Source organism: Crinia signifera, chromosome 1, assembly GCF_055691185.1.
Source record: "Crinia signifera chromosome 1, ASM5569118v1, whole genome shotgun sequence".
Taxonomy (NCBI): Eukaryota; Metazoa; Chordata; class Amphibia; order Anura; family Myobatrachidae; genus Crinia; species Crinia signifera.
This window is the reverse complement of record NC_139217.1, coordinates 476,973,032-476,989,833: the sequence shown is the minus strand read 5'-3', so window position 1 is coordinate 476,989,833 and position 16,802 is coordinate 476,973,032. Positions and strand designations below refer to the sequence as shown.

The 16,802-nt window shown below is 48.4% G+C and overlaps 1 pseudogene; it reads right to left on the bottom strand.

Moving 5' to 3' along the window:
* Positions 1–645: 645 nt before the first annotated feature.
* On the bottom strand, positions 646–781 carry LOC146045208 (U2 spliceosomal RNA; annotated as a pseudogene).
* Positions 782–16,802: the final 16,021 nt, after the last annotated feature.

The following is a 16,802-nucleotide window of genomic DNA, read 5'->3' as shown; positions in this document are numbered from 1 at the left end:
AAGGCCAGGGTGGGGGTGTGAAAAATTGTCCTACCCCATCCAAAAGGACGGGGTAAGGACGTGAAGCGTCGCCTGAAGGGAAAGTGCGCAGTGCAAGTGCCATACTAGTGCATGGTGATTTTGGGATCACCCGTGCATGTTCGGCACCCCCGAGTTTCCCTGGGGGCACAGTGCAGCCTCGGACTCCAAGCAACCGACCGATCAGCGTCCGACCAAGGTTTCTCTGTTCCCATCGTAGGGCATTTTCCAGCCCCTGGCATGGGAATGGGTACTCCACTGGGCTTTTCGAAAGACTCCCTTAGGGGCTGCACCCCCCTCGGAAGAGCAATCTACTCAGTCCCAGTGTTTCTCCGCTCCCAGTCCCAGATACTAGGCTGAGCTTTTCGCTGTGCCCAGGCTGGGGCCCTACCCAACCTGGACCAATCTACTCGGTCTCAGCTTTTCTCCGCTCCCTGGGAATGGATACTAGACTGAGCCTTTCGCTGTCTCATCCTTCGGGGGCTACGAACCCCCTCAAGAGAGTCAAACTACTAGGCCCAGTTTTTCTCCCCCCCTCTTACCAGTGGATTTACGGAAACAACACCTCCTACCAAAGGCAGAGGTGAAGGTACTCAGCCAGACTTTTCACCACTCCCAGGCAAAAAAGAGGGGTCCCACACCCTCCGCCCATCAGAGCAGCTACTCAGTCCAGCCTTTCTCTATTCTCTGCCAGAGGCCAGTCCATACCCACTGATAAGAACAGATACTACACTTGATCTTAGCCAAAAGGCCGAGAAGCGAGGCCGCCCAGGCAGTGTGTAATCCGGTCCCGTGCAGAGCCCTGCGATCAGATAGGTGCTGCTCAGACAGAGTGTAATCCCGCCTTGTGCGGAGCCCTGCAATCATATAGCCACCGCCCCGCCAGAGTGTAATCCCACCCCATGCAGAGCAGAGGGGAGGGTCAGTATGGGCAGGGGGGTTAGTGGGAGGCAGGGGTGGGTCAGTGGGATGCAGGGGAGAGTCAGTGGGAGTAGGGGAGGGGCAGAGACAGCAGGTGACATTTAATGGGATGCAATTTTTAGTCACTTTCCGAAATCGCACATTATCGCACTTTTTAATAATCACATTTTTGCTGTGAATTTGCATATATAATGAGATGTGTATTCCGGGCAAAAAAGTGCGATAATGTGCAAATTTTATTCATGAAAATGCACAAATTTGAGAAAATGTTACATTTTTTTTTTTTAAATGGGATGAGGTCCCCCCTCCTGACCATAACCAGCCCCAGGCTCATAGAGCCAGACCTGGTTCCAAAAATATGGGGACAAAAAGTGTAGGGGTCCCCCGTATTTCTGAAACCTGCCCCGGACTCTTGGACCAGCACTTCTGCTCTGTCCACTGATGTGGTGGCAGCTCTATTGCTCATATTAAATACCAGGGTTATTGTTTCGTTTAAGGCAATTGCCAAGACCGAGACAGGACCTAGGCAGCAGCGTGGCCAGGACACACTGCAGGAAGCAATATCACCGGCAGGGCTGCACTGGGCCAGATGCCTTAAATGGAATAGTCTGGCCAATCAGGCCCTGCCGTCAGACCGGCCCCCAGTAAAAATTACTTTCAGGAGGCCGAGTGTGCGCCTGTATCTTCACAGCGTCCCCCGGCCGGGCGGAAGTTACGCGACCTGGGCGGACGTGACGTTGGTTTCTTTAATATAGGGGGACCTTATGTCATTTTTCCCCTGGTATTTGAGAAACCTGGACTGGCTCAGTGAGCCTGGGGCTGGTCTTGCTCATGCCGGGGACCCTACACCATTTTTAGATAATAGAAGGGGAACATCTCCTTAAATCGCTCCAGTAGCACATGATTGTTATTCTCCCTCTAACGGAGAGCAATTAGCCTAATGAAGACGATGATGTATCTGTCTGATTGATACTTGCTCTATTGGATAATTGCTTTTGACAAAGAGACAATTGAAGCAGGGGCAGCGTACGCAGCTAGACACAAGCCATTTTCAATAAAGTGTGGGTCAATATATGTCTGCTTAAAGAACTGGACTACACAGTGGAAACTAATAGTAACTAATAATTCATCCATGTTACAAATGTCGCTGGTCTGCTAAATACATTGTTTCCTTACACTTCAGTTCCTCTCTCTCTCTGCAGCCAGATATCTAACAGCGCTGCGATGTGGGGGGAGATCAGTGCTATTATTTGGGGGAATGTCAGAAGGAACTCGTTCTCCTTGCTTCCAGAGATTGAGCATCTCCCTAATACTCTCATTTCTCTACCTCTGACCCAGAGGCGGAACTAGCAAGTTGTGGGCCCAGGTGCAAAAATATGCTTTGGGGCCCCGCACTAGAATGTCAGACACGTAATGCCTATTACACATGCCACACCCTAATGCCCATTAAATATTAGGCCTCTAATTACTCGCTGCAAGGGGTTTCATGGCAAAAGATGCAGCTTTCTTCTCGTGGCGGCACCAGTGTTCCATGCACTTCCGGGTAACGCTATATACGCACTGGCATACTTTTAAAATATGCATTCCCCTATGGCATTTTAGTGCCGATTATAAACATAATGGCCCCTGAAGTGCTGCTTACATGCATAATGCCCCCGGCAGTGCAAGTTTACATAATGCCCACTGTAGTGCCACTTCATAATGCCCGCAGCAGTGCTGATTATACATAATGCCTACTGTGATGCCACTTCATAATGCCCGCAGCAGTGCTGATTATACATAATGCCTACTGTGATGCCACTTCATAATGCCCGCAGCAGTGCTGATTATACATAATGCCTACTGTGATGCCACTTCATAATGCCCGCAGCAGTGCTGATTATACATAATGCCCACTGTAGTGCTGCTACATACTGCACCTGTAGTTCTGCTGCTTCATGCCCCCTGTAATGCCGCTGAATAATGCCCTGTTGGCACATAAGGGGTACATCCATGGAGGGGCAAATTGGCACATAAAGGGTATGTGGAGGGGTCTGGTGGCACATAAGGGGCCCGTGGGCAAGTGTGCTAATAAACAAACAATGTAAATAAAAAGGTCACAGTAGTTCTGCATCCAAACGGAAAATACTTACACTGTCCTTCCTCAATCCTTCCCCTATATTTTACACACACACACAGACACACACACACACACACATATTGTATTTGTTCGCCACCCCCCACCCCCCAACTTGCCTAGGAAACAAAAGCATCATATATATTTGTTATAACTTTCTTCCCCAAGACCATCTCCACCTTTTCCCTTATACAGTAGAGTCAAATGATGAATTATTTTGTGTGTCCCCTTCTTTAATTATGTAAATGTTCCACAGTTCCAGCATTCCAGCATGACTGTAATTCCTTTATTCACTTACTTCTGTAAGATTGCTGCTGGAACTCAGCTCAGGCTGGCCAGCCAGTGTTGTGCGTGTTATGGGCATCATAACTTCAATCTCACCCCTCTGTCAGCGCCATGGTCTGGACCACCATTAACAGCAGGAGGAGGGGATGTGCGCTGAGACAACCCAGCGCATCGCTCGGCAATTATCCATCAAGGCAGGCACCCGGCCAGAGGCGAAACTAGAGAGCACTGAGCCGCCGGAGATTCTGCAGCGCTGCTCTCAGCTCTCCGTCTCCTCCTCCTCCTCTCAGCGGCAGACTTGCGCCGCACATTTTAAAAACAGCCAAAACTTTTGGGAGCGGAGGGCAGCGCCGGGCAGTGGGCCCCTTTAACCACTTGGGCCCCGGTGCATTGCACCGTCTGCACCGGCGGTAGTTCCGCCCCTGCTCTGACCCATGATAGAGGAAAAGCAGATCTCGGACGAGAACCTTATGCTGTGTACACACGGTGAGATTTGACATTAGATTATGACTATATAGTCAAAATCGCAAGCAGATCGCACAGGTTTTTTACCTTGCGATCCCGATGCTCGCTCCCGTGACAGCACCCAGATAGACAGGGCAGCAATGACTATATAGTGCAAATCGAATGTAGATAGCAAGAATTGTATGCAAACAGTACAGAGATAGCTAAGATTGTATAGCAGTCAAATAGCAAGGGAATCTCACCGTGTGTACACAGCAGAACACTCAGCTCTCTGTCATTCATGCAGAAAGAAATACTTCATTATTATTGATTACAGGTACCTACCTTCCTATGTGCTTAAAGTATAATTAATATTCATTTATTCTGAAATTCTTTGAAGCCAGGAACACAGGATAAGCATGAATGAAATAAGGGACAACAGTCCTCAGAGACTCCGAATGACTCATTTCTGTTTATGGCTAAATAAGATTGTCAGTGTGCGTTACACGTTTGTTTGTAATTTACGTCTATTTAATTGTATATTTTATGCATCCTGACCATTTCTAGCAATTGTTGTTGGCAGAATAGGACCTTTTTTTAATCAATACAATAAAATGTATGTGTGAAACTAAATACACCTTGTCAATCAAACAATTAATGCCCCCAACAAAAGTCGTATGTTCTTCTGACTTTGGGGAGCACCTCCAAACCTTCTAATTAAATAGCAACTATGTGCTTGCTAAGATATATTGGGATTTGGAGAACATTTGCCAGAAAATCTAATAAAGGTTAATATTTCAAAAACTATTTGGCAAAAGTCCTGAATGAAATCAAACAATACTCCCAGCAACCGCCCGCTTCACAGCACAGTTCCACCGTTACCCATTATCCCAGCAACCGCCCGCTTCACAGCACAGTTCCACCGTTACCCATTATCCCAGCAACCGCCCGCTTCACAGCACAGTTCCACCGTTACCCATTATCCAGAGCCGCCCGCTTCACAGCACAGTTCCACCGTTACCCATTATCCAGAGCCGGCCGCTTCACAGCACAGTTCCACCGTTACCCATTATCCCAGCATAGCTGGCGCCCGCTTAACAGCACAGTTCCACCGTTACCCATTATCCCAGCATAGCTAGCGCCCGCTTCACAGCACAGTTCCACCGTTACCCATTATCCCAGCAACCGCCCGCTTCACAGCACAGTTCCACCGTTACCCATTATCCCAGCATATCGGGTGCCCGCTTCACAGCACAGTTCCACCGTTACCCATTATCCCAGCATAGCGGGCGCCCGCGGACCAGCAGGCAACTGGTGGACCGCGGTCCGACTCTGGACCACAAAGGACAGGAAACCGGACCGTCTCTAGAATATAGATTAGGGGGCATGGCCTAGCGGCGGAGGAGAGAAGACACACTTTCCCGGGGCTCTTGCTTCTGAGTGCTGGCCACCCAGTTCCCGGCCTTCCCCTACACCCTGCCGGGACCAAGGTGAGGACACACTGTGGGGGGGGGGGGGGGCACAGTGTGTCCTCACCTTGGTCCCGGCACCCTGCCACCTGTGCTGGAGAGCTGATTGCTCTCCAGCACACGTGGATTGCTAGATTGCTCCTGCGGGTTGCGGCCTCCAGTACTCCTGAAGCCGGGGCCTCGATTTCTGCAGCCCCCCAGCCGGACCCGCTGGATGCTCCGGTTCGGCCGCCGGGAATCCCCCTCCTCTCTGCCCGTGATGGGACACAGTGACTGCGGGGACAAGGTCTGGGTGTCTGCTGCACATCAAGCACACAAACAGGAGGCAGACACTGCTGTGGTCATCTACCTTATGTGGGTTCCTGTTCCTCTCTCTCAATAGTAGGTACCCTCCAAGTGCTCCCTCCCTCCATTAATCTCCTACCTATACTATTTCTCTCTGGCAGATTAGAAAATGAATATATAAAAATAGAATATAGATTAGTGCTGCCATATAGTAGCCATAGGCGCATCTAGGCGTTCCCAGTAGTGCACTGCGCAGGTGACGTCATCGCGTGTCTTTAGGACTTAACAAAGTGCTCAAAAAACAAGTGAAATAAATATAATACATACTAGGACATGCCTGTCTTCCCCCCTCCTCTGTCAGGGTGGCGGCCATCAACTTCCAGTCAAAAAAGCAAAACAATAAGAAATATTAAATATTAAGGGTGACATTCTATGATATGCGATTAGCGCTATTTTGCGGTAATTAGACCACAAAATGGCGCTATCGCATTTTCCCATTAAATCGCCGATTTAATGGGATGCGCACAGGGGCTGAAATCGCATATTTTGTGCGTAAATGTCTGGTGAATAAAAATGCGAGATTAATTCGCATTTTTATCGCATCCAGATGTTTGCGCACAGAAAAGTATACAAGTCGCTTATTTAATGCTTTGCGCATTTGCACATCGCATTATTTAAGTGACTAATTATCGCACTTATTTCAGACCTGGGTCTGTTAGGCGAATTAGGCAGAACCCTGCACAGATCGCAATGTTCCGTGCAGGGTTCTGCTGTAAAAAATAAAATAAATGGTTAAATAAAAAAAAAAAACGAGCGCGGGGTACCCCGCCCGAGTCTAACCAGCCCCAGGCTCACTGAGCCGGTGCTGGTGACATAAAATCAGGGTCCCCGACAAATAGGGGTCCCCTTGATTTTATGAAACCAGCACCAGACTCAAGGTCCGGCGCTGGTTCCCAAAATACGGGGGACAAAGTGACTAGGGGTCCCCCGTATTTTAAGAACCAGCACCGGACACAACCAGCCAGCAGGCTAATGCCACAGCCGGGGGGAGACTTTTTATACAAGTCCCCCCGGCCAAAGCATTAACCCCCTGGCTGGTCAGCATGGGCAGGGGTCCTGGGGAAGTGGGGACCCCCCCAATGAAGGGGTCCCCCCCCTCCAGGACTTACCAGCCCATGCTGGGCTGTGGGCATGGAGCTGATGCTTTGTGTAAAAAAAAGAATGTCAACTATTGTTTTACACTGGCGAACTATCAGTCCCAGCAAGCCTACCCCGCATGCTGGGACTTGGGGAACCACAAGTCCCAGCATGCGGGGCATTAAAGTGCCCGCTGGCACTTGTAGTTCTGCAGTGTAAAAAAATAGTGCACAAAATCACACTGACACCCTGAAAAATAAAACTTTAATACACACAAAACACACTGATACTTACCTACCTTGAGCCCGTAGGTCGGTCCCTGGATCCTGGATTCGTCCTCCGGGGCTCCAGGGCAGAAGAGTCCGGTTCCGGGGCCTTGGTCCTGGTTCCGGGGCTGGTCCTGGGGTTCCGGGGCTCCTGGCGTGAAGAATCCGGGGTCCGGGATCCGTGGTAGTCCAGAGGGGTACCTAAGGAGGAAAATCCTACTCACCTGCTCCCCGGCAGCGACCTCCGGTGACAGCGCTGCTCCTGACTGGTACCCGGCTTCAAGGAGTTGGTCCGGCGCTGAGATGTTGCTCCCTCGACGTCTCTGCACAGAATGATTTCTCGGCCAATCAGGAGCCGAGAAAGTCGGCTCCTGATTGGCCAGAAATCATTCTGAATATAGACGCCGACGGAGTAACATCTCAGCGCATCCAGAGCAGAGATGTTACTCCGTCGGCGTCTATATTCAGAATGATTTCTGGCCAATCAGGAGCCGACTTTCTCGGCTCCTGATTGGCCGAGAAATCATTCTGTTCAGAGACGTCGAGGGAGCAACATCTCAGCGCCGGACCAACTCCTTGAAGCCGGGTACCAGTCGGGAGCAGCGCTGTCACCGGAGGTCGCCGCCGGGGAGCAGGTGAGTAGGATTTTCCTCCTTAGGTACCCCTCTGGACTACCACGGATCCCGGACCCCGGATTCTTCACGCCAGGAGCCCCGGAACCCCAGGACCAGCCCCGGAACCAGGACCAAGGCCCCGGAACCGGACTCTTCTGCCCTGGAGCCCCGGAGGACGAATCCAGGATCCAGGGACCGACCTACGGGCTCAAGGTAGGTAAGTATCAGTGTGTTTTGTGTGTATTAAAGTTTTATTTTTCAGGGTGTCAGTGTGATTTTGTGCACTTTTTTTTACACTGCAGAACTACAAGTGCCAGCGGGCACTTTAATGCCCCGCATGCTGGGACTTGTGGTTCCCCAAGTCCCAGCATGCGGGGTAGGCTTGCTGGGACTGATAGTTCGCCAGTGTAAAACAATAGTTGACATTCTTTTTTTTACACAAAGCATCAGCTCCATGCCCACAGCCCAGGGGCATGGAGGACAGCCCCGGACTATCAGCATGGGCTGGTAAGTCCTGGAGGGGGGGACCCCTTCATTAGGGGGGTCCCCACTTCCCCAGGACCCCTGCCCATGCTGACCAGCCAGGGGGTTAATGCTTTGGCCGGGGGGACTTGTATAAAAAGTCTCCCCCCGGCTGTGGCATTAGCCTGCTGGCTGGTTGTGTCCGGTGCTGGTTCTTAAAATACGGGGGACCCCTAGTCACTTTGTCCCCCGTATTTTGGGAAGCAGCGCCGGACCTTGAGTCTGGTGCTGGTTTCATAAAATCAAGGGGACCCCTATTTGTCGGGGACCCTGATTTTATGTCACCAGCACCGGCTCAGTGAGCCCGGGGCTGGTTACACTCGGGCGGGGGACCCCGCGCTCGGTTCTTTTTTTTACACCTTGCGCTGTCCTGCAAATGTGCGATTTTCACACATGAAAATCGCACATTTTCAGGACTAAAACCAGCGCACCACATCGCCGCAAATCGCCCCTATTCGCACTTTTCAGCCTCCAATGCGCATCACATTAAATATGCGCATTTAGGCTGAAAAATGCGATTTCTAAATAGGCGATTTGCGGCGATACAGGGTGCGAATTAAACATGCGCATTTAGCGCATAGCATAGAATGTCACCCTAAATGTCATTTTTCTTCTGTTTTTGCATTTTTTAATGAATTTATTTTTTGAGTATTAGAATAATTTAAACACTTTTAGGCACTCAAAATAATAGGAATAAAAATAAGAATAAGGTGATATGATTGTTTAACATTATTACAGACTTAATAGGATTGATATTTTGAAAAACAAAATGTATTTGTGCTTAATTAGATATATTAGGGATAGTGCACCATCTAGTGGGCATAGTACGCTAACACAGACAGGTGAACTTTAATAAAACACATTTAGATTGTTAGAATAAAAGTCATTTTTAAACTATTGATTTATTTAGCACAGTACAGGAGACATGTTATTGATGTGCTTTATGTAAATCCTGTATGAGTTTTTTGGGGTTTTAGTTTGCACAGTGACACCTCACCCAGCTGGGAGTCCCGATTTCATCTCAGCTGGTATGATGACCTCGGGATGATGGCCGTGACCTTGACGGAGGAGGGGGTCGCTCGAAATGGCGTAGACAATAAATATCGCTTTCACAGGCAAAAAATGGGGTCGATGAATTAAAAAAATAGCTAGTACTTTGCTCCAATTGATGAAAGGACTGCAACAATTCAATGTGCTTGGGTATATAATGGGTACCAGACTGATGAGTTTGCTGAACATGTTCCTTATGGTGGAAATAAAGGTATTGCAAAGTCCCGGATGAATGCCCAGTTAGCATGGAAGGGAGCAGTCTTACTGGTACGGATATATCTGGCTTGTTGGCTGCATGTGAATCTGGCATGAATTGGTCCTGTGATGATGTATAACCTGGTCCGGAATGATGGAAGACAGTCTGGAAACACCTCTGAACATGTCCACACGTCTTCATCAGGAGCTGGAGTGTCTGGTCCATGCAGGGCAGCTCTCAGTATACCCCGGGATAATTAGGGGATTCATCGCAGATGGGATTTGAACATGTAACTTAATTAAATACACAATAAAATAACATCAGATCGTACCTATAAATTCTTATTGAAAATGCATGCACAGGGGAAGATAATATATATACTAGGTTATTCATCGCGCCCTACAGGCGCTCTTCACACCGTCATAAGGGGCTCCGCCCCCATAACCTGTGAGTGCCTTTATTGTGTGGGTGAGGGTCGGGTGCAAGAGTGGGGGAAGGTGCTCGGGGGTATTGTGGGTGGGGGAGTTGCCGGTGCGGGGTGGCCCCTGTGGGTTGGGTGCACCGGTTGAGTGACGGTCAGTTGCGGGAATGCTGTGGGTGCAGGAGGTGTGGGGGCAGTGGTGGTGTGGGTGGGGGAAGAATGGGTGTAAGGGTACTGCGGGTGGGCGGGAGCGGTGTTGGGGAAGCTGGGTGCGGGGATACTGGAAGATTGCGAGGTCCGGGTGTGGGGGTGCCCTTGGTTGGTGCATTATTACCACGGGTGGGGGAGTGGGGGATGCGGATGTCCGCAGGTGAGGGAGGGTGTCCTTGGTGATGTGTGTATACACATATATATATATATATATATATATATATATATATATAGAGAGAGAGAGAGAGAGAGAGAGAGAGAGAGAGAGATGAGCGGGTCCGGATCCCAGAGATCCGACAGATCCGAATATCGGGGATCCGGGCCGGATCCGAGCCGGCTCAGGAGTTCCCGCCTGAATTCTGGACCAATAACAAGGCCGAACGTCATCATCGCGCTGTCGGATTCTCGCGGGAGCGGGATCTTATAAAAGATGCATGCGCGCCCCGCCATCTTCACTCCAATCTTGGAGAGGGAAGAGGGTGGTTGGGAAGCTCTGTGTGCTCCGTGCTGTGCTCTGTGCCATGTGCTCCGTGCTGTGCTGTGCTCCGTGACCTGCCCTGTGCCCTCACTGCCCTGTGCTGTGCTCCGTGCCATGTGCTCCGTGCTGTGCTGTGCTCCGTGACCTGCCCTGTGCCCTCACTGCCCTGTGCTGTGCTCCGTGACCTGCCCTGTGCCCTCACTGCCCTGTGCTGTGCTCCGTGACCTGCCCTGTGCCCTCACTGCCCTGTGCTGTGCTGTGCTCCGTGACCTGCCCTGTGCCCTCACTGCCCTGTGCTGTGCTCCGTGACCTGCCCTGTGCCCTCACTGCCCTGTGCTGTGCTGTGCTCCGTGACCTGCCCTGTGCCCTCACTGCCCTGTGCTGTGCTCCGTGACCTGCCCTGTGCCCTCACTGCCCTGTGCTGTGCTCCGTGACCTGCCCTGTGCCCTCACTGCCCTGTGTTGTAGACTTGAGAGTCAGTGACTGTTTATAGGCCTGAGCCCTGTAGTGTGATTTAACTAACTAGGTGCTGCAGTGCTCACACGCAGGGGCTGCAGTGTCCACTGTCCAGGGGCTGTCCTGTGGCCCGTGCCCTGTTGTGATTTATTTAGCCCTAAGCCCTGTGTTGTGATTTATTTAGCCCTGAGCCCTGTGTTGTGTGATTTAACTAACTCAGTGCTGCAGTGCTCACACGCAGGGGCTGCAGTGCTGCTGAGTAGTACACTGTGTACAGGGGCTGCAGTAATACAAGGGGCTGTGTCCAGTGTGACGGCCTATATCTTATCCATTGTCCAGTGTCACGAGTCACTCACGACATATATCCTGTGTCCTGTCCTGTGTGACGACTGACAACATATCCTGTGTCCAGTGTGACGACATATATCCTGTGTCCAGTGTGACGACATCTATCCTGTGTCCAGCGTGACATATATCCATTGTCCAGTGTGATGACATATATCCTGTGTCCAGTGTGATGACATATATCCTGTGTCCAGTGTGACGACATATATCCTGTGTCCAGTGTGACGACATATATCCAGTGGCCAGTGTGACGACAATATATCCTGTGTCCAGTGTCACAAGTCACAACATATATCCTGTGTCCAGTGTGACATGTAATGTGTGCCGGCATATATCCTGTGTCCAGCGTGACATATATCCATTGTCCAGTGTGACGACATATATCCTGTGTCCACTGTGACGACATATATCCAGTGTCCAGTGTGACGACATATATCCTGTGTCCACTGTGACGACATATTTCCTGTGTCCAGTGTGACGACATATATCCTGTGTCCAGTGTGACGACATATATCCTGTGTCCACTGTGACGACATATATCCATTGTCCAGTGTGACGACATATATCCTGTGTCCAGAGTGACGACATATATCCTGTGTCCAGTGTGACGACATATATCCTGTGTCCACTGTGACGACATATATCCATTGTCCAGTGTGACGACATATATCCAGTGTCCAGTGTGACGACATATATCCAGTCTCCAGTGTGACGACATATATCCAGTCTCCAGTGTGACGACATATATCCTGTGTCCAGTGTGACGACATATATCCTGTGTCCACTGTGACGACATATATCCAGTGTCCAGTGTGACGACATATATCCTGTGTCCAGTGTGACGACATATATCCTGTGTCCAGTGTGACGACATATATCCAGTGGCCAGTGTGACATCTAACCATTGTGTGACGGCATATATCCAGTGGCCAGCGTGACATATATCCAGTGTCCAGTGTACAGGAGCTGTGTCCATGGGCGGTGTCCAGAGGCTGTGTCCAGTGTGACGGCTCTGTCCATTGTCCAGGGGCTGTGTCCAGTGTGACGGCTGTGTCCAGTGTACAGGAGCTGTGTCCAGAGCTGTGTCCATTGTCCAGGGGCTGTGTCCAGGGTGACAGGCTGTGTCCAGTGTCCAGGGGCAGTGTCCAGGGGCTGTGTCCAGGGGCAGTGTCCAGTGTCCAAGGGACTGTGTCCAGTGTGACAGGCTGTGTCCAGTGTAAAGTAAGAAAAATAAATAAAAGTAATAAATAAAATAAAAACACATTTTTGGAGGATGATGGAGGAGGAAATAGTGGGAGTGCTGAAGCTGCTACCACCAGTCATGACAAGGCCGATACCTCTTTGTATTTGCTGTTTGGAGCATTTCTCTTTTTTTGGGATAGTTTATTAAACTGCCACCCTGTCTGCCCCTGTAGTGCCACTCTGCCAGGTTGGAAGTGTAAGGTCCACATGTATGTGATGCCGACTGCTGTCGCTTAGCTTAGTCATCCAGCTACCTCGGTATACCCTTTTGGCCCAACTACAGTAAATGAAAACAATTTTGTGAGCTGTGAAGTGATCAAAATTGACTAGAAATGAGTGGAAACTAATGTTATTGAGGTCAATAATACTTTATGGGCAAGAACAGGCCCAAATTCTGTTATTTTAGCAATTTTTAGCATTTTTTCATAAAAATCCAGATCCAAAACCAAAACCCACAAGGGTGGTTTTGCCAAAACCAATCCAGATCCAAAACACGAAGGGAGATCCAGATCCAAAACACGAAAAAGTGGCCGCCGCACATCTCTAATATATATATACACACAAGTCCAACTCAGGTTTTACCCCCTACCTGAGGTTACACATTACACATGATGGCACACACCATGATACACCCATTACACATTATGGCACACACCATGATACCCATTACACATGATGGCACACACCGTAATGCCCATTACACACGATGCCACACACCATAATGCCCATTACACATTATACCACACACCATAATGCCCATTACACATTATGTCTCAGATGGTAATGCCCAATACACATGGTGCCACACACCGTGATTCCCATTACATATCATGCCACATAAGTGACAATTAGTGACATGCTCATTGCTAGGAGTTTGTTTCTCATTGCCAGGGGCTTCATGTTCGATGCCAAGGGGGTTTTATGATCATTTTCATTGGGGATTACATGCATATTGCCACAGGTGATTACTTGCTCGGCCAAGGGTGAGTGAGGGTCACGGTGACAGCTGCAAGCCCGGTAGAATGGAAGTGATGTGACAGCCGGGCCGAGGCGGGTGTGCTGCCAGGCTGTCTTCTGAGCTATTCCACGGCTGTTTGAAACAACCCGGCCCACAGCCGCTGCTTTTGCACGCCGGGTGAGCCAGCATGCAAAAGCAGCGGCTGCAGGTCTGAGGAAAGTGGTCCGGCGTACCTGCAATATATTTCTTACAGGTACTGTATGCTGTACCACATCGTACCCCCTTACTTGCATCACTGTTTATCTCTCTCTCCCCCAGTCTGGATACACATAGGTCAAACACAGGTCACATCCTGTCAGCCATTTTGACACAGAAACCTAGGTCACAGCTAAGCTAATCATTCTTGGTGATTATTTCTGCAGGTATCATCACAACTCTGATCAAATATAATTTGTGATGACTTCCGGTTGAGGCAGCGTGGAGTGAGCAGCAGCTCCACATCACTCCGTCTGCCGTCATCTCTCCTCACACCCGCACCCTGAATTCCCCACGAAGGAACCGATCGAGATCACCCAGAGGGTCTATGGACACGATGGACCAACATAAAACGGCTCCGGAGACTTCCAAATTGGCGCAGAAACACCCGCCTCAGACGCCGCATATTCCCCAGCACCAGAGACAGGAAAAAAGGCGCGGTGATCACGCGGCAGGCCAGAATCCTGATAACGCCAAGGGGACCCCGCTTGCTAAAAAAACGATTGGAGACCAGGGGATAGACTGGATAACACCCTCAAATCTCTCAGGTACAGCAGCAACCCCTTACCCTGATTTAATTGAAGCAATACAGCAGGCAATGGCCCCACTCTTACAAAAAGCTGTCACAGACATCACTGATCAGCTCAAGTCCCTCACTACACGCACTACAGCGGCGGAGCAAGCTATCAGTAATAATACTGATGACATTAATCTACTACAGAAAGAAGTCAAGCTTTTACAAGTTGAAAACAAACGTTTGTCTGAGTCAGTAGAGAATATTGAGAACAGGGCCAGACGCTGCAATCTGAGGATAGCAGGTCTCCCTGAAACGCTGAGAGGTGCGCAGCTAGAATTTTTTGTCAGACACACCTTACCTGAGCTATTGAAAGTAGAGGAGGCTTGCAAGGACTTAGTCATAGAGCGAGTCCACAGAATGGGAATGCTACAAACGCATCAAGCCCCAAAACCAAGAGTGGTTATTTTCAAAGTTCTTAATTACTTGCATAGACGGGTTTTATGGGCAGCCTCCCGCAAGATCAACCCAATCATCTGGGAAACCCATACACTACGCCTATACCAGGACTTCTCCATAGATCTCTCTAAAAAGAGAAAGGCTTTTACCCCGGTTTGTTCGGAATTGGTGAAAAATAACATTAAATTCTATATGATGTTCCCAGCTCGATTAAGAGTGCTCACTTCGTCAGGACAAAAAGACTTTTTAAGCCCTCTGGAAGCTTCAACGTCATTGAAACAGATTATAAAAGACCAGATACCTGATGACATCTCTGATTCAAGAATAATTACGTGACTTTCTAGAGACTTTGCTTAAAATTTCTTCAACTCCAAAGGTTTCGGTCCTCCCTTCAGCGGGAAGCTAAGTATATACCTATCTCATTTGAAACTTCAAATGTGATAAATGAGGAGAGATGTGTAGATGGATGCCTGCCTTTATAATACAAATCTAGATTTTAGCTGAAGCTTTACGCTTCAAATAATTTGATAACGGTAGTCAGTTCAGATCTTACTAAGAATGCTGCAACGTTTATTGTTTCCTGTATTTATTAGGTATAGTTTATTACTAATTAGTACTGTTGTCCAATTTGTCTATATGTTGTCTCTCTTCCCTCATGTTTCCTTCCTTTCGCCTAATCATACTAAGGTCGTTTACAGAAACATAATGTTTAATAATAAGCTGATATGGCAGTTGTATTAGGTTCACTAAACATTAGGGGTATACACACACCGGCTAAAAGGAGAAAACTTTTTACCTACCTGAATAAACAAGATATTGGTTTAATCTGCCTTCAGGAGACGCATCTGATGCCATCTGAACATAAAAAACTTGCTATGCTGAACTGGGAACTTCTCGGTTCAGCACATTTAAATTCTAAGTCCTGCGGAGTTGCAATACTCGCAAAAAAGCAATTGAAAATTAAGATTCTTGAATCAGATGCGGATCCTCAAGGCAGATACATCATCCTTAACATGGAAATAATGGATAAAAATATTACTATTTGTAATCTCTACGCCCCCACACAGTATAAGAAATCATTCTTTACCCAAATAATTGCTAAGTTGTATAAATATGACCCCAAAACCCTTTTTATATGTGGAGATCTTAATCTCATGTCATTGGTAACCCTAGACCGTACACCTCCTCCTAGAAACCCCATCACTCTTCCTAAAATAGGAGTTCCATATCTTTGTAAATGCTTTAATTTAGTAGACTCATGGAGGGTCCTCAATCCTACAGATATGGACTTCACATGCTTGTCCCTGACACATGCCACATGGTCCAGGATAGATTATATTCTTCTCCCAGAGCCCTTACTCCCTAGCTCAGAAAAAGCTACTATACTACCCCCCACTTTATCCGACCACGGCCTAATATCTGTAAAGCTAATTCTACAATCTAAGGAAAAAACGCCCCCGAACTGGAGATTTCCATCACACCTTTCCCAGTCTCAAGGCTTGACCGATGTACTGAATAAGACATGGTCTAACTATGTGTCTGAGAATAAAGAATATGCCTCAGAGAAGCCCAGCATCTTTTGGCAGGCTGGGAAGGCAGTAATTAGAGGAGAAGTCCTCGCTTATGTCTCGAGACTTCGGAAACAACAAAACCAAAAGTACAAAGACCTGCAATCTATATTGACTAATCATTTTCATAATTACAAATTAGCCCCTACCCCTGAAAATAAAACCCAATACCAAAATTCGAAGCAACAACTGGAAGATTATTTGCAATTTCATGGAGACAAATATCTCTTTAACATTAATTCCAAATTTTACAAGTTCGGGAACAAAGTGGGAAAACTTTTGACTAATCTATTACAGGGATCTAGAACACAAATCACCATTCAACCCTTGTTGAAGACAGATGGGACCCTTACGACCTCCAATAAACAAATAGCCCAAATTTTTAGAGATTATTATTTAAAGCTATATACCCCGCCGGGGGTGGCTCCGGATGAGCGAATGGATGCAAACCCAAATGATACTTTCCCTGACCCTACCCAACGAAACGCCTATTGGAATATGCTCCAAACGCCCCAATTACCCCAACACTGCAGTGATTCTCTTAAAGCCCCTATATCGGTTGAAGTACTTTGA